At 38.5% G+C, this 26165-nt stretch overlaps 1 protein-coding gene across 4 annotated transcripts in view; it reads right to left on the bottom strand.

The window, feature by feature from the left end:
• Positions 1-26165, bottom strand: part of gramd1ba (GRAM domain containing 1Ba) — a 500575-nt gene that overhangs the window by 103192 nt on the left and 371218 nt on the right. The gene's annotated exons all lie outside the window — the stretch shown is intronic.

The following is a 26165-nucleotide window of genomic DNA, read 5'->3' on the forward strand; positions in this document are numbered from 1 at the left end:
TTAGCATTTATAATAGAAAGGCTTACTCATATGACGTAAATGTCACTTTTTCCATTTCAGCTACTGAAGTGGAAAAAATTGAGACTTCAATCTAACCTTACAGAAGGACAAAAGGTGGCCTATAATCCACAAAGAAAAGCAGCTGGAAAAAGGATTTATTCTGCATAGGCCTACACAAGTATCCAATTTAAGACACCTGAAAAAGACAATTGCTCTTCACACTTAAAATGAACAAGATATTTCCACTGCTTTTTGATTAAAATTGTACCTACATATGTTTAAAGCATTTTTAAAATGCTAAGTACTTATCCCTGAAATTATTATTCTAAAGACTATCTTAACATACCAAAATTAAGGCATGTGTGCCTTAAAAATGTGGCAGCTTGAAGAGAAGACGTGGTGGTGGTAAGAGTTTCTGCTGCACCCAAAATGCGCTCAAATTGCACTGATTAGGCTATGCAGGTTTCTGTTAAAATTTATTTGCATAATCATAAACTCAATCTTCAATCAACTGCTGTAATCAGGCAATAGTAGAAAGTAATTGTTTCTTTTCTTCATCACCAAAATTAAACAATTTCTATAAGGGTATCTACATATGAACATACAAACATACGAATTAGGAGCAGGAGTAGGCCACTCGGCCCCTCGAGCCTGCTCTGCCATTCAATACGGTAATGGCTGATCTGATTGTTGCCTCCACTCCACACTCCTGCCTACCCCCGATAACCTTTCACCACCTTGTTTATCAAGAATCTATCTAGCTCTACCTTAAAAATATTCAAAGACACTGCTTCCATCACCTTTTAAGGGAGAGAGTTTCAAAGACTCACAACCCTATAAGAGAAAAAAACTCTCCTAATTTCTGCCTTAAATAAGCAACCTCTTATTTTTAAACCGTGATCCCTAGTTCTAAATTCTCCCACAAGAGGAAGCATCCTCTCCACATCTACCCTGTCAAGACCCCGCAGGATCTTAAAGGTTTCAATTATGTCGCCTCTTACTCTTCTAAACTCCAGTGCATACAAGCCTAACCTGTCCAACCTTTCCTCATAAGATAACCCGTCCATTCCTGGTACTAGTCTCGTAAACCTTCCCTGAACTGCAGCTAACGCATTTACATCTTTCCATAACTAAGGAATCCAATGCTGTACACAGTACTCCAGATGTAGTCTCACCAGTGCCCTGTATAACGGAAGCATACCCTCCCTACATTTGTAATCAATTCCCCTCACAATAAACAATAACATTCTATTAGCTTTCCTAATTACTTGTTGTACCTGCACACTAGCCTTTTGCGATTCATGCACTAGAACACCCAGATCCCTCTGAACCTCAGCTTTGCAACCACTCACCATTTAGATAAAATGCGTCTTTTATATTCTTCCTGCCAAAATGGACAATTTCACATTTGTCCACATTATACTCCATTTATCTGATCTTTGCCCGCTCACTTAACCTATGTCACTTTGTAGCCTCCTTATGTCCTCTTTATAACTTACTTTCCTACCTATCTTTGTGTTATCAGCAAATTTCTCTGCTTGTGACTAAACCAATATAAAGTCACTGAAAACGACTTAAGCTATACGGAATCATTTACTAGTTCCATTGGTGCACTAAGTTAGTTTCTTCATAAATTAAATATTTTTGAAATGAAAACTCTTTCAATATACTCCTATTGGTGCTTTTCACTTAGAGTGAGCGCAATTTGATGAGGCTTCCTGAACCAGCACAATGGGCAGAATCTCTAAATTTTATCTTGGGGACAATTTTATGGTTGTCCCCAGATTTGGATAAATAGAACTGAACCAGCATAAAAGATCATGGGAAACACAAGCTAACTACTTTTGTGCGTAACTCACTTGCGTTATAAATTCCTCGAGTTTTTGCGCTGGTTTAGCCAATTCCACTGAGATTGCATTGGATTCTGGACACAAAACTAGTGGAAACTTCCTCTCCCCCAGTAATTTTAGATAGGGTTGTGTGGTATTAGAGTGAAGCAACAGTGATCTGCCTGAGTAAATGAGCAAGTGTGAAGAGAAGGGCTCCAAAGCTGAAAATTGATCCAGAAGTTTGGTAGCAAGAGTACAATAATTGTTTAAATAAGTTTTAAAGAATACAGGATCTAGGAGGTTGGTGGTGGCCTTGGGATTCTAACTGTGTATTGGCTACCTTGGAGAAAATCACAAATCATACTTGGATCAAATTTACCTTGGAGAACAATAACAGGCTGTCTTCATAAGGGGATATACAGTCTATGTTACCCAAGAGTGGGAGGAGGCTTTTGTGGAGTATTTACACAGACCAGTTGACCTGAATGGCTTTTGTGCTGTAGGTACTTTGTAATAGTTTGGTGGGAGACAGAAACAGTTGATAGAGAATTGTTTGCAAATCTAGCTGGGCTGCATTGTTGTATTCATTTTTAACTTGTTTTAAAACGTTCATCATCTTTAATTTCATATGTTACTGTGTTATTTTATACATTCTTTTGCGTTAGGTGGGTAAATGTGATGATTTAAATAAATGTTAAAGGCTGGAGAGTTCTTTTTCACAAAAGTAGGAACATGAATGCACAATTAGTATCAGAGACCCTCCACCTGTATAGAAAAGGAACATTGTCCAAAAGTTGGAAATATTACATGGTTCTTGGTATCAAAGGACACGGGCTACATTTGGATCTATACAAAAGCTTTGAGAATGTTCAAGATACTCTAGAAATCTTGCTTAAAAAATTTCAAAGCACAGAACAAAAACCTATTTTTTTCCCCACAGGAGTCACAAATTTATAAACACCCGCAATCTGCACATGCCTCTCCGGCCTATTTAGACCACTTCCCCTCTGATAGTACCCCAGCATTGTAAAAGGGACAGGACAAGGAAGTAGCAGAACATTAAAATTATGCTGCCGATCCCAGGTCTTTGGTCAATATCATGACCTCTTGAGTAAACACCATAAAAAATCTCTTTTGTTTTAAAAAATTACAAAATATGCATTGCTGTATTAAGACTGAACTACTATGCATGAAAAAAGAGATGCAGTGCACAGTCCTTTCAAATTCGCCCTGAGCAGTAACAATAATTGGGAGTCAGTTAAGAGGAAAGGTTTGAAAAACTCTTCAAACTTGATCAGAGGTGAATGAGAGGGTACCTTATAAAACTTTATGACAACCTAAATGGAATGGAAAAAGAAAAGTCCGGAACACTACTCTAATCGGGTTCAGCACTGCAGAACACGAGGAGACACATAATAATTGAAAAAGGTCAGAAATTATGCTAGGAAGAGTGAATGAGCTTCTGGATAGAGTACAGAAGGTAAAAACTGAATCATTCAATAGAAAGTGAAATGCTATGATGGGTGAAATTCTTAGTCAAATGCATCAAATGGGCTCCCTTATTCTTAATAAATTTAAAAAGGTTAGTATATTCGGAGGAAAGGTGGACCATCAAATCAAATGTAACTATTTTAGACAGGGGATGGCAAATATTGGGAAGGATTGCAGTGGGAGGCAACTGAACATAAGATCAGTTAATTTAAGAGGGAACTGGTCAAATATTTAACAAAAAAAACCAAGAGTTGAAGCTAGAAAAATGCAATTTGCTGCAGTTGTTGATTTTGTGTACTTATGTAGCCTTTTCAGAGCATGTAATCTTCTAAATTCCTTGTAATGTTATGAATTTTTAAAAGAGAGGTACTCAAGGCAAGATGCTCACTTTAAATAGGCAACTAAGATAATTTATTACTGTTCAAAGTTTGAACCCGAAAAAATAATTCCAAATTACTTTCTGCAAAATGTTTACACTTGTATCATGATTACGTACTGAAGTATCCTTGCTGTAAACACAGTGTCCAACAATGTGAATATCAATTCATTGATATTTTTGAGAAGATAATTAATTTGCAATCCTTGGTGCTGACTTTGTTAGGTTCAACCCTGTAGTGTGCTGCTATGATTATGAAGATGGAAGATTATTAATGTGCTGAAGGCACACTTACAACCCAGGATATCACTTGTGAGATCCAAGGAGGAACTTGAATGTAGCCTGCGTTCTCGTTTTATGATCATTTTCAAATGGGATGCGAGACATGTCCTTTCAACACAGAATAATAGAACATTACAGCCATTTTCTCCTTGCGGCTGCATCAACACTCTGAAAGTGCAGCCCCATTTTCCTGTCCCTTACACAAACACTTATAAATGTTTCCTTTTTCAAATATTTATCCATTTTCCATTTGAAAGCTTTTGTGCAATAAGCAGTATATTGACATTATAGTGAATTGGCTGGATTGAGAGGAAACTTTAGCAGTCATCATTTCAAATGTCAATTATATATATTACATATATAGGGGGCTCCCTTAGGCCAGCACTTAATGAAGTAGGTTATATTTCATTGAAAAATAAATTACTTAAGACCAACAACTTGTTGTGTCCTGTAGTTAAAGTGGAACAAGTCCTTTAACAACAGATCAAATCAACTGGTGTACTAAGGTTCAGTACTTTTACAATGGAGAACACTAGTGTCTATTAATTTGTGAGGGGTATTTTCTCCACTCCTTTCCTGGCAAAGGACATCAAATAGAATCCAAGGTCCTATATGTGATATTTACTTAATTATAACTGAAATATTTGTATTGATAACATTATTATACAGGAATGACAACTGTCGAAGTTGCTCTGTGTCCCTGTTTGATAAACTTAATGATGAAGTGTTAATAATTCTGGTATCATTACCATCAATGCATGAAGAATTGATCAGCAATCATTACTGGGAAGTTCCATGCATGTCCAAAAAATTTTATTAAGGTGTTAATATATGGTATACATGATCGAGTAGTTATGCTACACGGTGGACAGACAACATGAGAGGAAATTAAACGAGGAAACATAAAAAGCTTCTCATTAAAAGGAACAAGAGCTAGTATCAGTGTACAATGGAGTTCCTAAGCAAATGTTCCTCTGCACTTTCCTGTCTCATTCTCCCCAAGTTTCAAATTTGGTATTTTACATTTTCCCCCTCCACTCCTCTCCAGTGCCTTAAGGACAAACCTCTTTGCAATAGCTTGGATTCAAACTTATCCTCAGCCAGGGTGTCATAATTGAGATCATTACCGCCACCCCCACACCTCCCTCCTCACCTTCTTCTTTCCTAGTTACAATCTTCAGGCTTTTAAAACTCCAACTTGGCATTAGCTAATCAGGACTTCTTTAGATAATTTGTCTGCTCTGCTATGGGCCTTGGTCGTGTGGTTAGGTTTCTCAACTTTAAAAAAGCTCTCAGAACATCTAAGCGTCTTCGAATTGATAACTCCAGAAACACTGTGATCATCCGAGTATTTATTAGCTGCATAAATTCATCCTGATCTCACTGTGTCAGGTTATGGTGACCATGCAATTTTCTCATAAACCACTTTGTAATGCACTTTGTTAGAGATCATCTTTCCTTGAAAAAAAACTAACTCAAATAAGTCATAAGGCAGACCATACAGTTAATTCAAATTGAATTATTGTACCCGTATCAAATAATTTCTACAGATAAATACGAACAAAGGATGTTGAGATCATGTGATAGAGAGAAAATTCGGTCAATAAATTTCAATCTGTAAGGGATAGGTTAAGGAAGTAATCATGTTGCAAGCTGTGGGGAATTGTGTCTGGATGACAGGTTCAAATTAACGGCAAGTCAGTGTCACTGCAAAATATAGCCTCAAAAGAACAGACATCTTTGCATCCTTCAATTAATCTGCACCATTTTATTTTTGAAACAATTCAACTTCACCAAGCGACCAGTAATGTGCAGCTATTTAAAAACTTAACTAAAGGTATTTTCATTGAAAAGATACTTCTTGCTTTCCTAAACCAATTCAAATTGTCGAACTGAAAAAATTGTTCGTGTCTCTTGAGGTGCTACTTTATCATATTTACAAAAATAACAAATGTATCCATTTTAAAGTGCATTTTCTCCGTATTTATTTTGATTAGAGAATTGATAGCTGCAAAATGGCTGAAGTCGCTGCGCTCAACTACTTGACATTACGAGGCTGGTACTTTGTCTCTCATAGTTTGTAAACAAATAGCTATCCATCAATCTGCTTCCCATCGCCACCACCACTGAACCAAAGATTATTAAACAAGAAGACAGCAGCGAGCAATTTGAAAGAATTCTGGAATTACTATTAACTTGAGCAATTATAAAGCAAGTTAAATTTAAACACGAATCCTTCGCATTAAATAAATTGAAACTCTAAGTGTAGGTATTTGAGAGAAACAGATTTTAACATTACAAGAAGCCATAATCTATTATGGAACATGTAATTTAGATATTTTAGCTCATTAGGATGAGATATCATTCAAAGGGGGCACATTTTTCCAAGATAATTTACCAGACAAGAATTTCTCTTTGAATGATCTCTCAACTTAAGCACTTAATTCTATTATTTTGTCTAAACAGCTATAAGAGTAGTTTTTAAAGGAACAGTGTTCAGTGAGAGAAATCTTATTAAGTTGACAACAGACAATTGCTTGGAACATGTTACAAAGCTGTAACACACTTGAGTACAAGACAGAATCCTGAGTGATTAATATGGTCATCTAATAAACCCATCCTTTTCCTTCCCACATTGTCAGAGTATTGAAGAAGTTCCCAAACTGATTTTCATTTTTTATGGTTCACACTTTTGAAGCTTCCTATTGAAATGTTCGTGCATTTCATTGGGGTGTTTTTGAATGCTATGTTACAACAGGATCAGAGGATGGGTAAAGCAGGTTTTACAAATAAATATCCTGTTATATATAACTTTGTTCTTGTCAGTCCAATTCTGTATTTATAAGGTTATCAGAAAATGAGCAATTTTCTTGTGGATTATAATATATAAACAATCTCAGAATATGTATATTCATTTATCACTCTCACAAAATGTTTGAATAGAGTATGCAAATCTCCAAGCTATTTCAACATCATTAAAGGTATTCGCTCAATATGGCTTCAAGATGGCAAACTGTAATCGTGGAAGCAGCTAACTATGCCTTATTATCACTTATAAAAAATTGCCATTGATCTTTTATTAACACAAATTTTTATTTTCAAGCATTCTGCAGCACAACACTTCTGACACGATATCTTTGATGTTTTAAAATTGCTATCTGAACTGTGTTTTTCTCACAATATTTATGCACAATGGCACAGATGTTGCGGTCAGTAATTGCTATTTATTACAATTACACACAGACTTTACATGGGGTTTCAAGAAGCAGCTTACGATCACTCAAGTCCAAATCAACACAGTGACCTTTAAAGGGGGTCTGGAAACCTGAGTGACTAGGGCAAGTACAGTGTGTGTCTCTTCAACCAATTAGATTGAAGAATCCTTACTGAGACACGCAGAGTCTAAATCAGGAAGCATAAATTAGGACATTTAATATAATGTAAAATTATATATAGAAAGCAAAATAAAGATAGGAAAGGAAAGGCAGAATTAAGAGTGAGAGAGAAAGAAAGAAAAAGTGAAGTTTTCATTTTAACATTTTTAGCAATAATTAAAATCTGAAGGAACAGAGCTCAGGGATCTAGTAACATCTGAAAAATGGAGTTGTCTTAAAAAGTAGTCAGTAGAAGTTAGTGGAAAGAGATCAAGCCATCAGGAGATAGATTCTCATGGAATAGATTAGCTAAGGAAAGTTGATCGGGCAGAAGGTGAAAGATATTGGAAGTAAGAGTGGAGGTGTGGACAGGTGTAGTTTTAGCAGACAAGTCACCATGTGCTAACCCTTACTTTCTAAGATAATTTTGGAGTAATCTGAGGATTTGGCAGAAGAGAGCAATACACATTAGAGCTTCATACTGTTGATCTGGGAGATGTACTGGGGGCTGGTAAGAGTGAGAGATAGTGATTTGATATGAACATCAATAACAGAAGTAGGTGATTCAGAGAACAGATTTACAGTGGGCAAAAACATGATAGTAGGACATAGAGGAGAGGAAATTGGGAAGCTGAGAGTGAATTTGTGAGTGAGCTCAGATCGAAATCAACATATTAAATTCGTATTGGCCATAGGATTTGTACTCATCCTCATTCAACCATCAGAATGGCATCACTGTATGACTGTACACCTTCACATATGTCAGTTATGTGTCATGATAGTAATATCACACACTTTACATTACAGTGCAAAATAATAAGTCTGCTCCCTGATTCCTCTACTTAATAAATGGCATAAGATAAGCTCCTGTTTAAAACAGCTGATATATCTAAAGCATGTTTATCCTACTACTTTTCTTAGTTATGTGGTACCAGCTCATATGCTTGCCGAGTTCTTTGCTAATTGGTTTGCCTAGTTGTCGACAAGGTCACAAAATATACAATAGAATTGGAACAAAATTACATTTTCCTACACAGTTCCTTATACATGGAAGTTTGGGTCTTAGTGAAGTTTTCTTTGATTTTACTTTGGTTTCTTACAGTGAAGTCACTGCAAGGCTAAGTGCCATGGGCAGAAATCCCCACACACTGAAGGGGAATTTTTCAGATACTCTGCTCTATTTTTCATGAATTTGTAGCTGTAGGGCTCTCTGTAGAATCCAGAATGCACTCACTTAATTCATGGAAGTGACAGGCAGTAAAGACTGATGCTGATTTTACAGGCAACTTTTGTGATGCGTGTCTGCTACCAGGTATTGGTCAGGCTTGGATCATTTCACACTGAATAAACTTATCCTTAGAATTCTTTTTGGTTACTTGATATTTCTAAAGATTGAAATGTCACCAACATAGACATGAAAGGATAACTTTGTAAATCTGAATTACAGGAATCATCTGCTTAACTCAAGTATTTCCGGAGAAACAGGGATTGTAATACCTCGTAATGGCCTGTCGAGGGCTCTCCTTCCCTCCATTCTTAAAAATCACTAAACTATAAACAGCATTATGTTCAGTGTCTCCCTTTAATCCCACTTTGATGGAACATCTTTTAGTTTAATTCAGTTAACGTCAGGCTCAGGTTCCTATTAACAATGAAGGGAAAAGGTTCAACTCTGCTTTACATGTCTCAGATAGAACGAGGAGGGAAATTTCTTTGAGTTTAGATTCTATAACTACTGACTGGTTGACTTCGTCAACGCAAAGGAGGGTTATATTTTATGATCTACCTTGTAGCGCCTCATGAAAGCAGCACAAGAATCTGTAGGCAAAATGAATGCTTCTGATCCTCTTATTCAAGGGTCATAAAATAGAGATTTCAGTGGTTTCTTTGAGAGGGATTAGCATTTGTCCATAGGCAATTACAAACAAATTCACACACACGACAAACAAATGCTTGGTATTTTACAGGTTTAACTCTCTACAGGTGGTAAATATTTTAAAAAAGTTACCCTCAATGTGAAAAACAAATTCAGCACATAAAGGGGTTGAAATACATTTTTTTGACATGCCATGCTCATTTTCATTTGTCCTCTGATGATCAAAATCTTGAACAATGTAACTGAGAAATTCCATAAGGAAGGATATGCTAATTAGTGCATTAGAATTCAATTCTGCCACTGTTCATTAGTGTGTAACATTGCCAGAGAAACCAAATTTTGTCCTCAAATACAGTGACAATCATCATACACAGAAGGAGCAACAGTTGAGGCAGCATAATTCTACCTGTGCATGGGTAAATAACTGCGACCTTATGGAAACTAACCTATCCTAGTCAATGCACACACTGTTAATCTGTCAAACTTCTAGTTCTACAAGAAACCTGACTAGCAAATAAGGAACAGGTTTTTGGAAGAACAACCTTAGGAGCTTGAATAAGTGCCCAAGGATATATGATCCTACTCTCAAACAGCATAATGATCTGCCATTAGGTGTCTCTGTTACTTACATCGAACTCTGGAATTCGCCAGTCCTAACAGGAGTATTTTCTTCTCATGGAATTTCTTTCACAATGACTTGCATTTCGATAGTGCCTTTAACATAATGCTTCACAGAAGATTTATCAGGTAAAATTTGAAACCAACCACACAAAGGAATAAAAGCAAAAAACTGCGGATGCTGGAAATCCGAAACAAAAATAAAAATGCCTGGAAAAACTCAGCAGGTCTGACAGCATCTGCGGAGAGGAACACAGTTAACGTTTCGAGTCCGTATGACTCTTCAACAGAACTAAGGAAAAGCGGACACAAAGGAATAGCAGGCCTGATCACCAAAAGCTTGGTCAAAAAGGTAAGAGACTTAAAAGAGCAGAGAAGTTTTCCAGCCCTACCTGTCACCGGGATCATCCAGTCCTGCCAAAAGTCAACGGATTTTTGGCTGGGCCACCAAATCTCCCATGGTGGATCCTGCCATGATGGGGCTGGAAAATCCCAGCCATGGAGTGGAGGAGAGGTTTAGGGAGGGAATTCCTGAGCTTAGAGTAGCTTTTTTAAAAAAAAATTTATTCATGGGATGTGGGCATCGCTGGCTAAGTCAGCATTTATTGACCATCCCTAATTGGCCTTGAGAAGGTGGTGGTGAGCTGCCTTCTCGAACTGCTGCAGTCCATGTGCTGTAGGTACACCCACAGTGCTGTTAGTAAGGGAGTTCCAGGATTCTGACTCAGCGACAGTGAAAGAACAGCGATGTATTTCCAAGTCAAGATGGTGAGTGGCTTGGAGAACTTCCAGGTGGAGGCTTTCCCATTTGTCTGCTGCCCTTGTCCTTCTAGATGGTAGCTGGGTGTGGAAGGTGCTATCTAAGGAGGCTTGGTGAGTTTCTACAGTGCATCTTGTAGATCATACACACTGTTGTCACTGTGCAGCAGTGGTGGAGGGAGTCAATGTCTGTGGATGGGCTGCCAATTAAGCAGGCTGCTTTGTCCTGGATGGTGCCCAGCTTCTTGAGTGTTATTGAAGCTGCACTCATCCAGGCAAGTGCAGAATATTCCATCACACTCCTGACTTGTGCCTTGTAGATGGTGGAAAGGCTTTGGGGAGTCAGGAGGTGAGTTACTCATCGCTGGATTCCTAGCCTCTGACCTGCTCTTGTAAGCCACAGCATTTATAATGCTAGTCCAGTTCAATTTCTAGTCAACAGTAACCCCCAGGATTTTGTTGGTGGGGGATTCATCGATGGTAATGTCATTGAATGCCAAGGGGCGATGGTTAGATTCTCTCTTGTTGGAGATGGTCATTGCCTGGCACTTGTGTGGCACAATCTTTACTTGCCACTTGTCAGCCCGAGCCTGGATATTGTCCAGGTCTTGCTGCATTTGGACATGGACTGCTTCAGTATCTGAGGAATCGGCAATGGTGTTGAATATGGTGCAATCAGCAGCAAACATCCCCACTTCTGATCTTATGATGGAAGGATGGTCATTGATGAAGCAGTTGAAGATGGTTGGGCCTAGGACACTGCCCTGAGGAACTCACGCAGTGATGTCCTGGAACCGAAATGATTGATCTCCAACAATCACAACCATCTTCCTTTGTACTCAGTATGACTCCAAACAGTGGAGAGTTTTCCCCCTCTGATTCCCAATGACTTCAGTTTTGCTAGGACTCTTTGATGCCACACTCCGTCAAATGCTGCCCTGATGTCAGGGGCAGTTACTCTCACCTCACCTCTGGAGTTCAGCTCTTTTGTCCATGTTTGATCCAAGGTTGTAATGGGGTCAGGAGCCAAATGGCCCTGGTGAAACCCAAACTGAGCATCATTGAGCAGGTTACTGCTGACCCCTTCCATCACTCCACTGGTTATAGAGTAGACTGATGGGGCATTTACTGGCCGGGTAGGATTTGTCCTGCTTTTTGTGTACAGGGCATACCTCGGCAATTTTCCACGTTACTGGGTAGAAGCAAACATTGTCGCTGTACTGGAACAGCTTGGCTAGGGGCATGGCAAGTTCTGGAGGACAAATCTTCAGTACTTGCTGGAATATTGTCAGGGGTCATAGCCTTTGCAGTATCCAGTGCCTTTGGCCATTTCTTGATATCATATGGAGTGAATTGAATTGGCTGAATTGGCATTTGTGATGCTGGGGACCTCCGGATTAATCATCCACTCGGCACACCTGGCTGAAGATATTTTGTTTCATTCGTTCATGGAATGTGGGCATCACTGACTAGGCCAGCATTTAATGCCCAGCCTATTTGCCCTTGTTCAGAAGGCATTTAAGAGTCGACCTTATTGCTGTGGGTCTGGAGTCACACGTAGGCCAGAACAGGTAAGGACAACAGATTTCCTTCCCTAAAGGATATTAGTGAACCAGATGAATTTTTACAATAATCGGCAATGGTTTTGTGGTCATCAGACTTTTAATTCCAGATTTTTATTGCAAATGCTTCAGCCTTATCTTTTGCACTGATGTGCTGGGCTCCCCCATCATTAAGGGTGGGGATATTTGTGGAGTCTCCTCCTCCAATGAGCTGTTTAATGTCCACCACCATTCACGACTGGATGTGGCAGGACTGCACAGCTTGGATCCAATCCGTTGGTTGTGGAAGCATTTAGCTTTTTCTGTCACTTGCTGCTTATGTTGTTTGGCATGCAAGTCGTTCTGTGTTGTAGCTTCACCAGGTTGACACCTCATTTTCAGGTATTCCTGGTGCTGCTCCTGGCATGCCCTCATGCTGATGGCATAGCTACCAATGGTAGAGCAATTAAAATCAGAAGAGGCTCGGAAAAGGGCACAGAAGTCTTGGAGGGTTGTAGGGCTGGAGATGTTTACAGGCATAGGAAGGGCAAGGTCATGAGGGGAGTTGAAAACAATGATGAATTTTCAAATCGAGGCACTGTTGGATTTGGAGCCAAACTAAATCAACAAGCATAAGATGATGGGTGAATGGGAATTGAGATATGGGCAGGAGAAATGGGAACAGTGAATGTGCATAAGAGCAATTGCACTTTTTTCATTCATGCCTTTGTTCAGTGTCTATTTAATGCACATGCTCAGCATTTTTAGATTAGTTTCCACATGCTTAAGCATCACCAGAACCTCATTTCGTAACTCTTTTGCTGAACAAGTGAGGATTTAATTAGCTTCAGCACACTGTTAGTAATGACATCTCTGTATAGGCTTAAGCCTCTAGTGAGTATCTGTGGTCCCTCCAAGGAGCGGGCTGGCATATCTGAGAAATGGAAGTTCACTTTCCGCCATTGATGACATCAAATACACTCAGGAGACCTGGTCCTTACTCAGGTGTAATGTGGTGTTCTACCCAGGTATCGGTGGCAAATTTAATTTTAAACAATGCACACTAATGGCACCATTTGGGAAGACTACATTGAGGTTATTGCAAGCCTGTAAGAGTGAGGAAGCTAAATATAATAAGTAAAGGAAATGGCAAAAATCAATTCCCCAGATCAATGACTCTTTTATTTTGATGACAGTAACTCATCTCCCATTGGGCAGTGACTCAGGAAGTTCCTTTCAGCCAATTTCCCCTGAGAAGAAAATCAACACTCATTGTTTTAACAACATCCTGAACAGTAAACTGACAAACAAAAGCAATTCAAAATTAATTGTAAATCTTTAGAATTGAATTTTTTTGAATAAAGGTTCTGATTGTGCATCTCGCCAGCACCATTTTCTGAAAAATGCTGCATGGAGTTATTTGTTGCCAAAAATGAGAAATAGTTCCATTTCTCAACACGGACATCCTTGGCTTTGATGAATGCAACTAACAATGGGCACTGACTTGGATACTGAGCCTGGTTATATGAAGCAGCATAATTACTAGAGTACATTTCAACGGTATAAGTATAAATTTATATCCAAATAGGATCAGTGAACTTCCTCCCTACAAAATCAGCTGAAGATACTGCATCACTATTCAAAAGAATTGACGGAGAGAAAAGCATATTAATTGTAATCATAATTCATTATTAGAATGTTGGTGGATAAAGTCCATGTAGAAAATAGAGGATCCACGATGAAAAAATAATAAAAATGCAGATATTTCAATTCTGGTTCTGTACATCAGCTTGACAGATAAAATGTAAATATGAGCAAAAAAAAATTTTAATACCTAAAATCGGAAACATCTTAATACAATTGTGGGGTTGTAAAGTGGTTTGATTGCTGATCCTCCTCTTCTCAAACCTGATCCGTACTCAGTGACAGGTTGACCAATCATATTTTTAGACTATGTAGGGGTATCAGGGACATTAATGTTGTTTTAAGTCTAGGGAAAAGGAGATCAGATATTGATTTCAAGTGGCATCATTCTGCCATCGAGCTTCTGTCAAAATTTTGAAACAAGATTGATCTGCATTAGTCTGTTTTTTGAGAAAAGATCTTTTTTGCTGTATATCAATATCAAATCATGAGTTACAGTTTCTCCTAAATCTGCAAAGGCCACCCTTGCCAAATTATGATTTCATTTGTTATAGGATCCTAAGGGATAGGTTAAATCAGTGTTAAATTAAACTCACTTATATGCATGTTTATCATCTCACCTAAATAAACGCTGAGCTATATTACCTCTCTTCGAGTGTTCACTTTCCATTCTACTGTACTTCCCAACCTCTCTTGCTGGACCACTGAACAGAAGCTACAGGAAGTAGGCATATAATACTTTTAATGTGAGTTATGTCTGACTTAGAATCACCACATCTCTCAGTTATTTTGTTTAGCTTTTTACATATGAATAAAAATCATGTATTAATGGTTTATCCTTTGATAACTAGTGGCATTTCATGCTTAATGCCATGACTAATGATTAGCAGCTTGAAAGATAAATGAAACTAAATGTCATCTTACTCAATACTAGAGGTCAAAAGTTAGATTTATTAAGCAACTAACGCCGCAGCAAATTGGTCTATGCTGTTTACTGTACAGAGGACGTATCTGCATTTCTGTAACTCCACGCAGGGAATTTTTAATCGGGGTATAGCATTAAGTGACTTAATGCAGAGACAGGAAACTCCCCACAGGAAAAATGGCAAAATGGGGGCTTTCCCTAGTAACTATAACAAGAAATCATAATGCCAGAATCCTGCAGTAGGTCTACAGATTGAAAAGTTGAATGGTGGTTTGGACAGCATCTTACTCTGAAATTCAGAGGGAGATTTTTCTGAGATCACAGGATGTGGCTGTAATATGCTGAGTGTACACAAAAACCCAAAGTTGCTTCATTCTTTTTCTGAAGCCCCAGTGCTAATCTTAGACTAGCTGTGGAAACATGATATTTTGATATTTTATTAAGCAATCACAGGGTCCTTTGAAATCAGTATCTACGTAGGTAATTATAGGTGATTGAAGAGCTTTGCCCATCCCTCATCTCCCTCAGCCTTCCTTACCTGTCTACACACTTTTCAAACTCAACTTTGGCATCATTAAACCATTACATCTAGGTTCAACTATTCCACTGGGATCAGCTTCTCATCCTCCAACCTTCATATACTTCAGCCCATCCACAACTCTTCTACCTGTGGCCAATATCCAGGTAGTTGGTGACTTTTGTTAATCCTTTCTGATCTTGACCCTGTCTCTACAACATGCTGAGGAACAGGCTGTCTCTCATGAATATTGTCATTGCTGATTCATTGTGGCATTACAAGTGCTATTGTGAACAATGCCACCAGAAATGGGATATTTTATTCAAAACACAAATTCTAAATAAGTTATCGCCTGAAGTTGGAACTAATCATTCTGAGCTCCACAGCCTGACTTACAAATATGAAATAAGGGAAGTAGGCCATTCGGCCCCTCGAGCCTGCTCCATTATTCAATAAGATCATGGCTGATCTGTTTGTATTTCACATTCCCATCTACCTCCGATAACCTTTGATTCCCTTGCCTAACAAGATCCTAGCTACCTCTGCCTTAAAAATATTCAATGACCCTATTTCCACCGCCTTCTGAAGCAGAGCGTTCCAAAGTCAAACAACTCTCTGACAGAAAAAAATTCTCATCTTTGTCCTAAAAGGATAACCCCTAATTTTAAATCAGTGCCCCCTAGTTCTGGACTCAACCACAGACGAGACATCCTTCCCATGTCCGCCTTGTCAAGGCCATTCAGGATCTTATATACTTCAATCAAGTCACCCCTCACTTTTCTAAACTCCACTGGAAACAAGCCCAGCCTGTCCAACCTATCCTCAGAAGACAACCCGCTCCTTCCAGGTATCAATCTAGTAAACCTCTTCTGAACCACATTCACATCCTTCCTTAAATAAGGAGACCAAAACTGCACACATAATTCAAGATGTGGTCTCACCAATGCCGTGTATAACTGAAACATAACATCCTGACTTTTACGTGCAATTCCTCTCGTAATGAAGGATAGCCTTCCATTCGCCTTGTAGATTAGGTGCTGTGCCTGCATACTACCTGTAGATGTACTGGACTTGGATTTCCAGAAGGCATTTGATATAGTACCACATCAAAGGTTATTACGGAAAATAAAGCTCACATGGTGTAGGGGGTAACATATTAGCTTAGATAGAAGATTGGCTGGCTGGCAGAAAACAGAGAGTATGCATAAATGGGTCTTTGTCTGATTGACAGGATGTGATGTGGAGTCCGTGCTGGGGCCCCAACATTTTATAATTACATCAATAACTTAGATAAGGAGAGCGAAGGCATGGTAGCTAAATTTGCAGATGACACAAAGATAGGTAGGAATAGGATGCTACATAAATTCAAATAGTTGTTCAATAATGTCATTATTTATGTTGTTTTCTTATGTAATTTTGTACAATGGGCTTTGGCTCTTCCATCAGGGCTTCTCAATTAAACAAGCTATCTGATTAAGTAGATATGTAAGAAAATATGCATTCCTCTTGATCACTCACAACAACATGCCAAAGATCAAGCAATGCCCGAATGCACAACAACGCTGTTTTATATAAGAATGTGCCATAAAATAGCAGGATGGAAATTTGAGTGATTTAATCACTCCCAATCCCAAAAGAATTATGGTTCAGTTGTAAAATATAATCTTCATGAATCAAAGGATGGTGTGGCAGGAGGCAAGAAGATAAAAGGAGTTTAATGATTTGGTATTTAACCTTTGCTGATCAGCTGCCATACCTTTTTCTATTCCTTCATGGGATGTAGAGAGTTGGTGATGAGCCACCTACAACTGGATGGGTCATTAGGCCCTTTTTAGAGGGCAGTTTGGAGTCAACCAAATTGCTGTGGGTCTGGAGTCACATTTAGACAAGACCAGCTAAGGATGGCTGATTGCGCTCCCTAATGGACATGCGTGAACCAGGCGGGTTTTATGACAATCAACGATAGCTTCATGGTCACCAATATTGAGACTAACTTTCAATTCCAAACTAACTGATTTAATTGAATTGAATTTAATTTAAATTCCACGGGCTTCCGTGGTGGGATTTGAACTTGAGAATCAACCTGGGGCCTTTGGAGTACTAGCCCTGTGACATTACGACTACACCACCATCTCCCCACCATGTCATGTGGCTCCATGTAGCCTCATGTGACAGTTAAACAGGCTGTTTTATAAGTCTTTTTTAAAACTAAGCCATGTGGAAAGGTTGGCTTATTGAGAAATAAAATGTCTCTCTCACATAGCTATATTATAATAACTCCAGTGTATATTACATAAGATTTAGTTCATGATAGGCACAGTAAGCAATATATCCATAACAACAATTAGCAAATTTGATTAGTAACAAGTTGCTTCCCGCCCTTTTAATGCTTGTTGCACATTTCATTCAACTTGTAATATACCAGCTTTTTGGTAATCTGTTGCAAAGACAGAATTCCTTCAGCACAGTAACTTGAGTGGGTGGTAAATATGTAGTTGTCATTTATACATTGATTAAAATGTAATAAATGAGGGTAGAGCTTGTAAGGCTAAATGGCTAGAAATAGATGCATGGGCGCAAACTGGACGCTACTAGCATATAAAAGGAATGAAATAATCACAAACAAAAACACCGGTGAAGAAAGCATTTCAGAGCTATCAGTTCAATTCTATTTAGACAAAAGGAGGGAAATGGGGAGAGCAAACTTGATTTGGCCTTACTTTTATCAGGTTTAGGCGGTCATACTGAGAAAAGAAACACAAATAGGAAACAAATAATCAAAAACGAGAAAGCAAAGAATTAGAAATATTCATGCATTGGTTTCAACTAACAAAATAATACATTCAAAAAAAAATTGGCTGTTCGATTGAATTTTAATTTAAAATATTGTTAAATAAGTAAGAGTTCCAAAAATCATGATCATGCTCTTTGGTTATGCTACAGCTGAACTAAAACTCTATCACAAAGAGTAACAAGGTCAGGCTCACAAATAACAAAATTCATGTAGTCAACAGTGTGAGGGCTGATGATTGATAAGTACTGTAGCTACTTTTCGTTGGAGCAAAGAAAGAAAAACCAGCTGATGGTTATGAAACAATGCTATATCTATGCAACAGCAGAAATATCAATTCAATCATACAGGGGTGCTTAAGGGGGGGACAACTTTCCCATTCTTCCTTTCTCAATTTCCAAATATACGGATAACCCCAGTTTGCAAATTTTCCTGCTGGGGTATTTACAACACTTCTCTTCTCACAGACACATTCAAGACAAATCTTATTTGCAGCAAAAAATTGATTTAGATCAAAGTTGCTTTTGAGTGATGTTTACTGTAATTTAATGAAAATGTTAGTTCTCTGAAGAGAGAGAAGACTGTAATTTAGAGAACGATGGGACCAGGAACAATTGCATCTAAATGGATATGACAGGAAAGTGTATTTATTTATAACAATTAATGTGCAGAAGAAAATGTTAACAGAACAATATTAATCAGATAAACAGACAAAAATTTGTCAAAAAATGCTGGATTTTTACAAAGAAACAATAGCTGCAGACAGATGGGAAATGTATTTTAATTTTTGTATATCTCTGTAATCCTCCTGCCTTCTGAGCTTCTCTAACTTGCAGATCTGCTGACCATTACACAGTCTCCTTTAATGATGCCCAAAATAGAAACCGTAGCCACATGTCCATAGTCAATGACATTCCACTGTTGGTTGACAGAAAATACCCAGGGTGGGTCAAGATGGCTGTCACTTCCTTGGTTCTGCCTTTCTCTAGCAGCAACTCCTCTCCAGCAGCATCTCCCCGCGCAGAAAAACAGGCAATGCCCTCACAACAAACCAGACCATCTATTGGGCAACTAAAACTTATGGCATTAAGTGCCAACAACAGCAGCTGGCTTGAGTGACATATACCTGCTGCATTCAATCTCATGACCAGCTGATTTAAAGGAAGGTTGCACTTGGTCATGATCAGCACCATCCATTATTAACGCAGTTTTAATCAAAGCACCGAAATGTAAAACCATCAAGTGTCAGGATTATTACATAAAACTACCTTCTCTCTTTGTTTATTCCCTCCTTTTCTTCTGCTCACCACCTATGTTAGATACTTGTGAAGCAGGCTGACCTGCTGTATCACACCCTTCCCAATCCAAGATAGTGCAAGCACTGCGACTCCTGCCAATACAGTGAACACATTTTTATTATGAGGTTATTGAAAGGTCTGGGTTCTATCTGTTCCTATAGACTAGGAGAGGAAATGAACATTCTGCACCTGCTGAATGCATCAGTTTGGCATTAAGTAGACTTGTTAGAATCCTATTTTTTTTTAGATCAGATAGAGTTGGAATATCTGCATAATTTATATGGCGCCTTTTATGGGAGAAACCAAATAATGTCATAGTAATATACTGAATATGCCCATATATTGTACCTCAGAACCTGAACACTGTGACACAATGGAAGTCCCAAATCAGTAACCCTTATATGAGAAAGTGTTCAGGCCTTGGCAATGATCCCTACAATATTTACTCTTATGATAGCACTGACACATGCTGGGGTACAATTCTATGGGTGCCCGCTGCCTTGTGTTATCTCACTCAAATCTCTGTTCTTCATGCATGAGTCAAGACTGTATCAGCAAAATATCTAACCTTGAGGGGCAACACAGCCGAGCCCAATCCTTCTATCACCAGAACACTTTTCAGCACAGGCGGTTAATTGGGAATAGAGACCTGACCAAATTTTGCCCCCTCTACCAACCATCATACAATCAATTGTAGCGTTTCTGCCATGATGACAATTAAGATGAGAGCAAGAATCTCAGAATTGTTACGGTGCAGATGGAGGCCATTTGGCCCATTGCGTCTGCACCCGCTCTCCGAATGAGCATTATGACTCAGTGCCATTCTCCTGCCTTTTCCCCGAAACCCTGCACATTGTTTATATTTAAATACAGTAAAGTCCCGCCATTTGAGAATTCCTGGTTCGCGTTTTCACTTACCCACACTTTGAACTTTGTATGCAGCATCACATGAGCAATGTTCGCTCATTCGCGGTTTCTTCCCCCTCTCTCTTCTTTTCCCGGGGAGACAACAGCCATAACGGAGCAGAGACCGGAAATGCTGCAACTGAAGTGCAGCCTGAATGAAGGGATTAACACGGATATGTCTGAATCTCATTGCCATATGGCTGTGTTCATTTTGAAATCTTCACCGATGTATCGCTCAGAGGCTCCTCTGTCTGTCGGACATAGATACTGTACCACAATTTAGAGTAGAGTAACTGCCCAAATCAATGCTCCCCTCACATGGCTCAAACCTATCTAACTCAGCTCCATGGAAAAGCATGTTCATTATTCGCGATTTCGCTGTTTGCAAGGTTTGGCAGGAATGTAACCCCCGCGAATGGCAGGACTTTACTGTAATCATCCAATGCCCTCTTGGATTCCTCGATTGAACCTGCCTCCACCACACTTCAAGGCAGTGCATTCCAGGTTCGAACCGCTCACTGTGTGAAAAAGTTTATTTCTCACGTTGCATTTACTTCTTTGGCAAATCACTTGAAATCTGTGCCCTCTCGCCCTTGATCCTTTTGTGAGCGGGAACAGTTTCTCCCTATCTACTCTGCCAAGCCCCATCATGAATTTGAATGCCTCTATCAAATCTCCTCTCCAAGGAGAATAGTCCCAACTTTTCAATCTATCTTCAAATTCTCAAGTTTCTCATCCCTGGAACCATTCTTGTAAACCTCTTCTGTACTCTCTCCAATGTATTCACATCCTTCTTAAAATGTGTGTACACAATACTCCAGCTGAGGTCTAATCAGTGTCCTATACGAGTTCAGCATAACCTCCTTGCTCTTGAACTCTATGCCCCTATTAATAAAGCCGAGGATACTGTATGCTTTATTAACTGCTCTCTCCACCTGTCCTGACACCTATAATGGCTTATATAGACCCAGGTCTCTCTGCTCCTGCATAACCTTTAGAGTTGTACCACTTATTATATAATGTCTGTCCATGTTCTTCCTACCAAAATGGATCACCTCACACTTCTCTGCATTGAACTTCAGCTGCCACCTATCTGCCCAGTCCCCCAACTTGTCTCTGTCCTTATGAAGTTCTATACTGTCCTCCTCACAGTTTACAATGCTTCCAAGTTTTGTATCATCTGCAAATTTTGAAATTGTCCCCTGCACCCCAAGATCTAGATCATTAATATATATCAGGGAAAGCAAGGGCCCCAGTACCGACCCCTGGGGAACTCCATTACAAACCTTCCTCTAGCCCGAAAAATATCCATTAACCATTACTCACTGTTCCCTATTACTCAGCCAATTTTGTATCCACGTTGCTACTGTCCCCTTTATTCCATAAGCTATAGCTTTACTCACAGGTCTGTTGTGTGGGAAACTCGTAGGATCTTTAGTCTGACTGGCACAATACTACAAAAGGCAGTGCAGTTCAAAGAATGGTCACACAGCACAGAAACAGGCCAGTCGACCTGTTGCGTTTGTGCCAGCTCTCTGCAAGAACAACTTAGTTAGTCCCAATTCCCTGCCTTTTCTCCAAGCTCTGCAATTTTTTTTCTATTCTGATAATCATCCAATATGCATTTAAAAAATGAGACATCAGGAGAGTAGCGTTATTGGTTTGTGGATGTGAAAGGAGTAGTTGAATGAAACATTTGAATGCCTTTAGCAAAAGCTAAATGGAAGGAATTTGCAGGAATGTTCAAAATAATAGTGCATTGTACTCCTTTTAATTCAAAGTTGTTGAATTCAAATTCCCTAACAAGTCAAAATTAGCAAATTCAAATTCACTCTCTCTTGTGGTATTTTGCCACTTAATGCATTACTTTTAGGACAAAGATGACTTTGAATTACTAGTAGATTATATCTCATTAAGCAGATTGGGAACAATTCCATAAAAAGGATATCGGGTCAATTGTGGCAGTGTACAGAATAGTGTTTATTGCCATAAATGTGTTTATTTAGCAGCACGTCATGTTAATTGGAAATATAGTTTATCATCAGGTAATTCAATTTCTAAATATAGAAATGGCTGTGAAAATGCAACAGTTTCAAGTTATAGTTTCCTCTGAGAAATAAACAGTGGTCACTTAAACACATACTAAGAAATGGAAATTTGGCCATCAGCACTTGGCAGCAATTAAGTTACCTTGCATTAGGTAATGATTTTTTAAAACTTTCTAGAGGTAGAAATAATGGCCCAGCAAAATAACAGATTAGGGTCGATTTAAACTCCTGGGAGGGAGGTGGGGAAAAGTAGGCTCACAGGGCAGTGGCAGCAAGAACTTATTACTGAATCCAGTGGGAATGATACCCAGGGTTAAAAGGTTTAAATTGTGCAAATAGGTTGCATTGACTAGGCTTGTAATCCATTGAGTTCACAAGGTTGAGGGCTGAACGAATAGAGGTTTTTAAGGTGATTAAAGGAGTTGATACGATAGATAGAAAAATAATTTCCCACAGCTGGGGAGTTGAGAACAAGGGGGCAGAATCTTAAAATTAAAAGTCAAGCCATTCAAGGGTGTTGTCAGGATGCTATGCTTCACACAAAGAGCAGTGGAAATCTAGAACTCTTTCCCCAAAAGGTTGAGGGGCTAGGTTAACTGAAAATTTAAAAACTGACTTGTTTTTAGGCAAGGGCAATGGAACCAAGGCAGGAAGATGGAGTTAAGATATAGATCAGCCATAATCTAACTGAATGGCAGGAGATGCTTGGCATCTATAATTTAAAATTGCAGTCAATAGAATCGAGAGGGGCAGCTAGCACATGATTTCCCTTTGCATTTTAATTCATCTGGTTTCTCAAGGGCAGGAAAGAGGTTAAAATTCTGCTATCTACTTCAATCCGGTCAACTACATATAATCCCAATTTCCTTTCTGCTAGTGTTGCTTGATAACACACAGAATGTATAACAAATGATTCAACATTTTGTTGCAAACTGTGTTAATGCACAGTACTGAAAGTATTTACAGTATTTCTACTAAAATCAATGTTTGTAAAAATCCAGCTGTCAGCGTTTGCCAAGGCATCCAAAATCACCACAAGAAAAGTGATGCAAAGCGTAATTAAAACACAGTCTTACAAAATATATACAACAATGGATAGATTGAAGTGCGGTCATCTTACCTCAGGGTTTAGACAATATAGTTAACCACTTAAATGATGTCATCTGCAGGGATTAAGCGTAATATCTTGCCATACCAGATATCCATTACATGTCATTTCAATTTATGATCATATAGGAGAATGAGATGTTTGGATTAAAAGGAAAAGGATAAAATTCCCTTTCTAGTGTCAGGAATATTTCTTTGAAAGTTTACGCACAAACAGAATTAAGAGAAAGTTATTAATGACCCACGTACAGATATTAATTATCAAATTTGTTTGGGCACTCAGCCACTCTAGTTCGGCTACTAAAAAATAACAAGTTTTCAAGTAATAAGTTTTCAAAGTTTCCTCGTGTTGTCTAGCCATAGCTTCAAGAAATTGTCCACCAAAGTTGTAGTTCCTTGTATTTAACAGCCTGTTGTGCAGAGTTAATTTTTCAGGAAGTTGTCATGCTACTGCACAAAGTATTCTCAGGATTTTACTTTTATAGTGTGGCAGGTCAGCTTCTAAAACTCCTGCTAGACCTTCCAGGTTGCTCTCCAAGGTGGTTGCGCTCTTTTAAAAATAAATTTAAAAATAACAAGACAAGCCAATGACACAAAACCCTGATTTGATTGTGAAAAATAACATTCTAAATAAAGGGTGTAAACAGATAGAGTTGTATTCCTGCTGAATAATTGTACACAAGCACAAGAATTCAAATATGAAACAGAAAATGTGGAGAAAAAAATGGTCAGCCAGCATCTGTAGACATTCACAATGTTATAACCTGACTTTTCTCTTTACAGATGCCTAATTGACCATTTTGAGTTTTGTTTTACCAGCTTACTGTTTTAATTTAATTCAAATATCTCTTAATAAAACTTAAGTGTAAACTAACATTTTTTTTAAAAAGTAATTTGTTGTTCCAAAGTTTTGTTTCAAATTTTACTTTTGAAACTATTTTTTTACCTGGAGGAGGCACACTTGAAAATATCAGGATGAGCTAATGATGTTAAATATTTAAAGACACCAATTCTCTGGTCATTGTATATGATGACAAAGGTCAATTTGCCCTCATTTAGGCCTGGGCCTACATATCTTAAGAGTACATTGGTCCTTATAGTTTTGAGCACACAAAAGAAGAGATATGCTTTAGAATGAGCTTGGACCAAGAAAGCAGCCTGACTGGCTTGAACTGCTCAGTCTGTTGGTTCATGATATGTAACAGTACAAAGAATGCAATCAGAAACCACAGTCTATTAAGGAAACAGAAAAGAAAATGCTTACTTTTGAAAGTCGCTTGTGAGACTAGTAGAGACAGAGCATGCACAGAAGAAAACAAAGAAATCACAACATAAAATTGGTTGAAATGTTAAGAAAAAAACACTTAGAAATTGAACTTCAAAGCCAAGATGTTAGTGGGTTAAAAGGTCAAAAAACAGTATGCTTCCATTAACTAACTGAGCCCATGGGAATCATTATTCTGAGCTATACTGGGTGCAGTACTTCATATTCACGTGAAACATGCATGCTTATAAAATTAATTGCTGAGATATTTATACTAAGATGGACAATCAGTCCAGCGACCTCATATTTGCCTAGTGTTACCGATTAACTAAACACTATAGCTAGTCAGGTTCAAAATAGTTATTTTCCCTGCAGGCGTGCAGGTGTAGGAATGCCTTTTTATACTGGATGCAAATATGCAGGTGAATAGAAGCTCTACTGAAACTATTGTGTGTGGCTGTGGGTGCAAGCAGAGCAGATTTAATTTTGTTGCTGCCTCCTGGGACACTCCGGCCATTATGGACGTTTCCGACATTACAACAGTGACAACACTTCAAAAGTACTTCATTGGCTGTAAAGCACTTTGAGGGATCTGGTGGTTGTGAAAAGTGCTATTTGAATGCAAGTCTTTATTTTTTAAACTAAACATTAAAATAACAAATATTTGGAAGAGGAGTTCAAGTGCTGGCACACCACCACTTGGAAGTTCCCCTCCAAGTCACTCATCATCTTGATTTGGAAATATGTCGCCATTCCTTCACTGCCGCTGGGTCAAAATCCTGGAACTCCTACCCTAACAGCACCGTGGGTGTACCTACACCAAATGATCTGCAGCAGTTCCAGAACGCAGCTCAACACCACCTTCTCAAGGTCAATTAGGCATGGGCAATAAATGCTGACCTAGCCAACCCACATCCCATGAATGAATTAAAAAAATTATCACTGCTTAGCACCAAGAGCATTTGTGCCACTGCAGCTGAAAAGATTCAGGGCCACAGTGTTTTATGTAAGTTAACAAAAGAAGTAAGATTTCATGTGAGCAGATAGTAATTAACTAGTAAGCATACAATCCTAGGTCATAAGCTAATTACAGATATGATGCAGCCTGTGGAACATGGTCCTTTGGAACAAAGCCATTCAATATTCAGTGATAATTAACATTGTATACTCAAAAAAAAAAGGAAAAATTTCAGAATCCTCCTCACCCTTTCCATGAAACAAGGGTGAGTTAGATAAATGATCTTTTGATATTTATTCTGAAATGTGTGGAAACATATAAATACAAGTAAATCATGTAGCACAGGAAATTCTTCGTTTGCAAATTAAAATTTTTTCTACCATCAGCTCTTGAAGGTTTAAAGTTTAAGTGGATAATTTTAACCTAATTCACTAAGTGTGAAACCCATTGGATCAGCTAAATGCTGGTTTTACATCCCGCCTAATATTACTTTGCAGTGACATTAATGGAGAGTAAAACTGGGCAGACTGTAAAACCTGCATTGTACTCGATCTGTCAGTT

The sequence above is a fragment of the Cetorhinus maximus genome, chromosome 2 (assembly GCF_964194155.1).
Source record: "Cetorhinus maximus chromosome 2, sCetMax3.hap1.1, whole genome shotgun sequence".
NCBI lineage: Eukaryota > Metazoa > Chordata > Chondrichthyes > Lamniformes > Cetorhinidae > Cetorhinus > Cetorhinus maximus.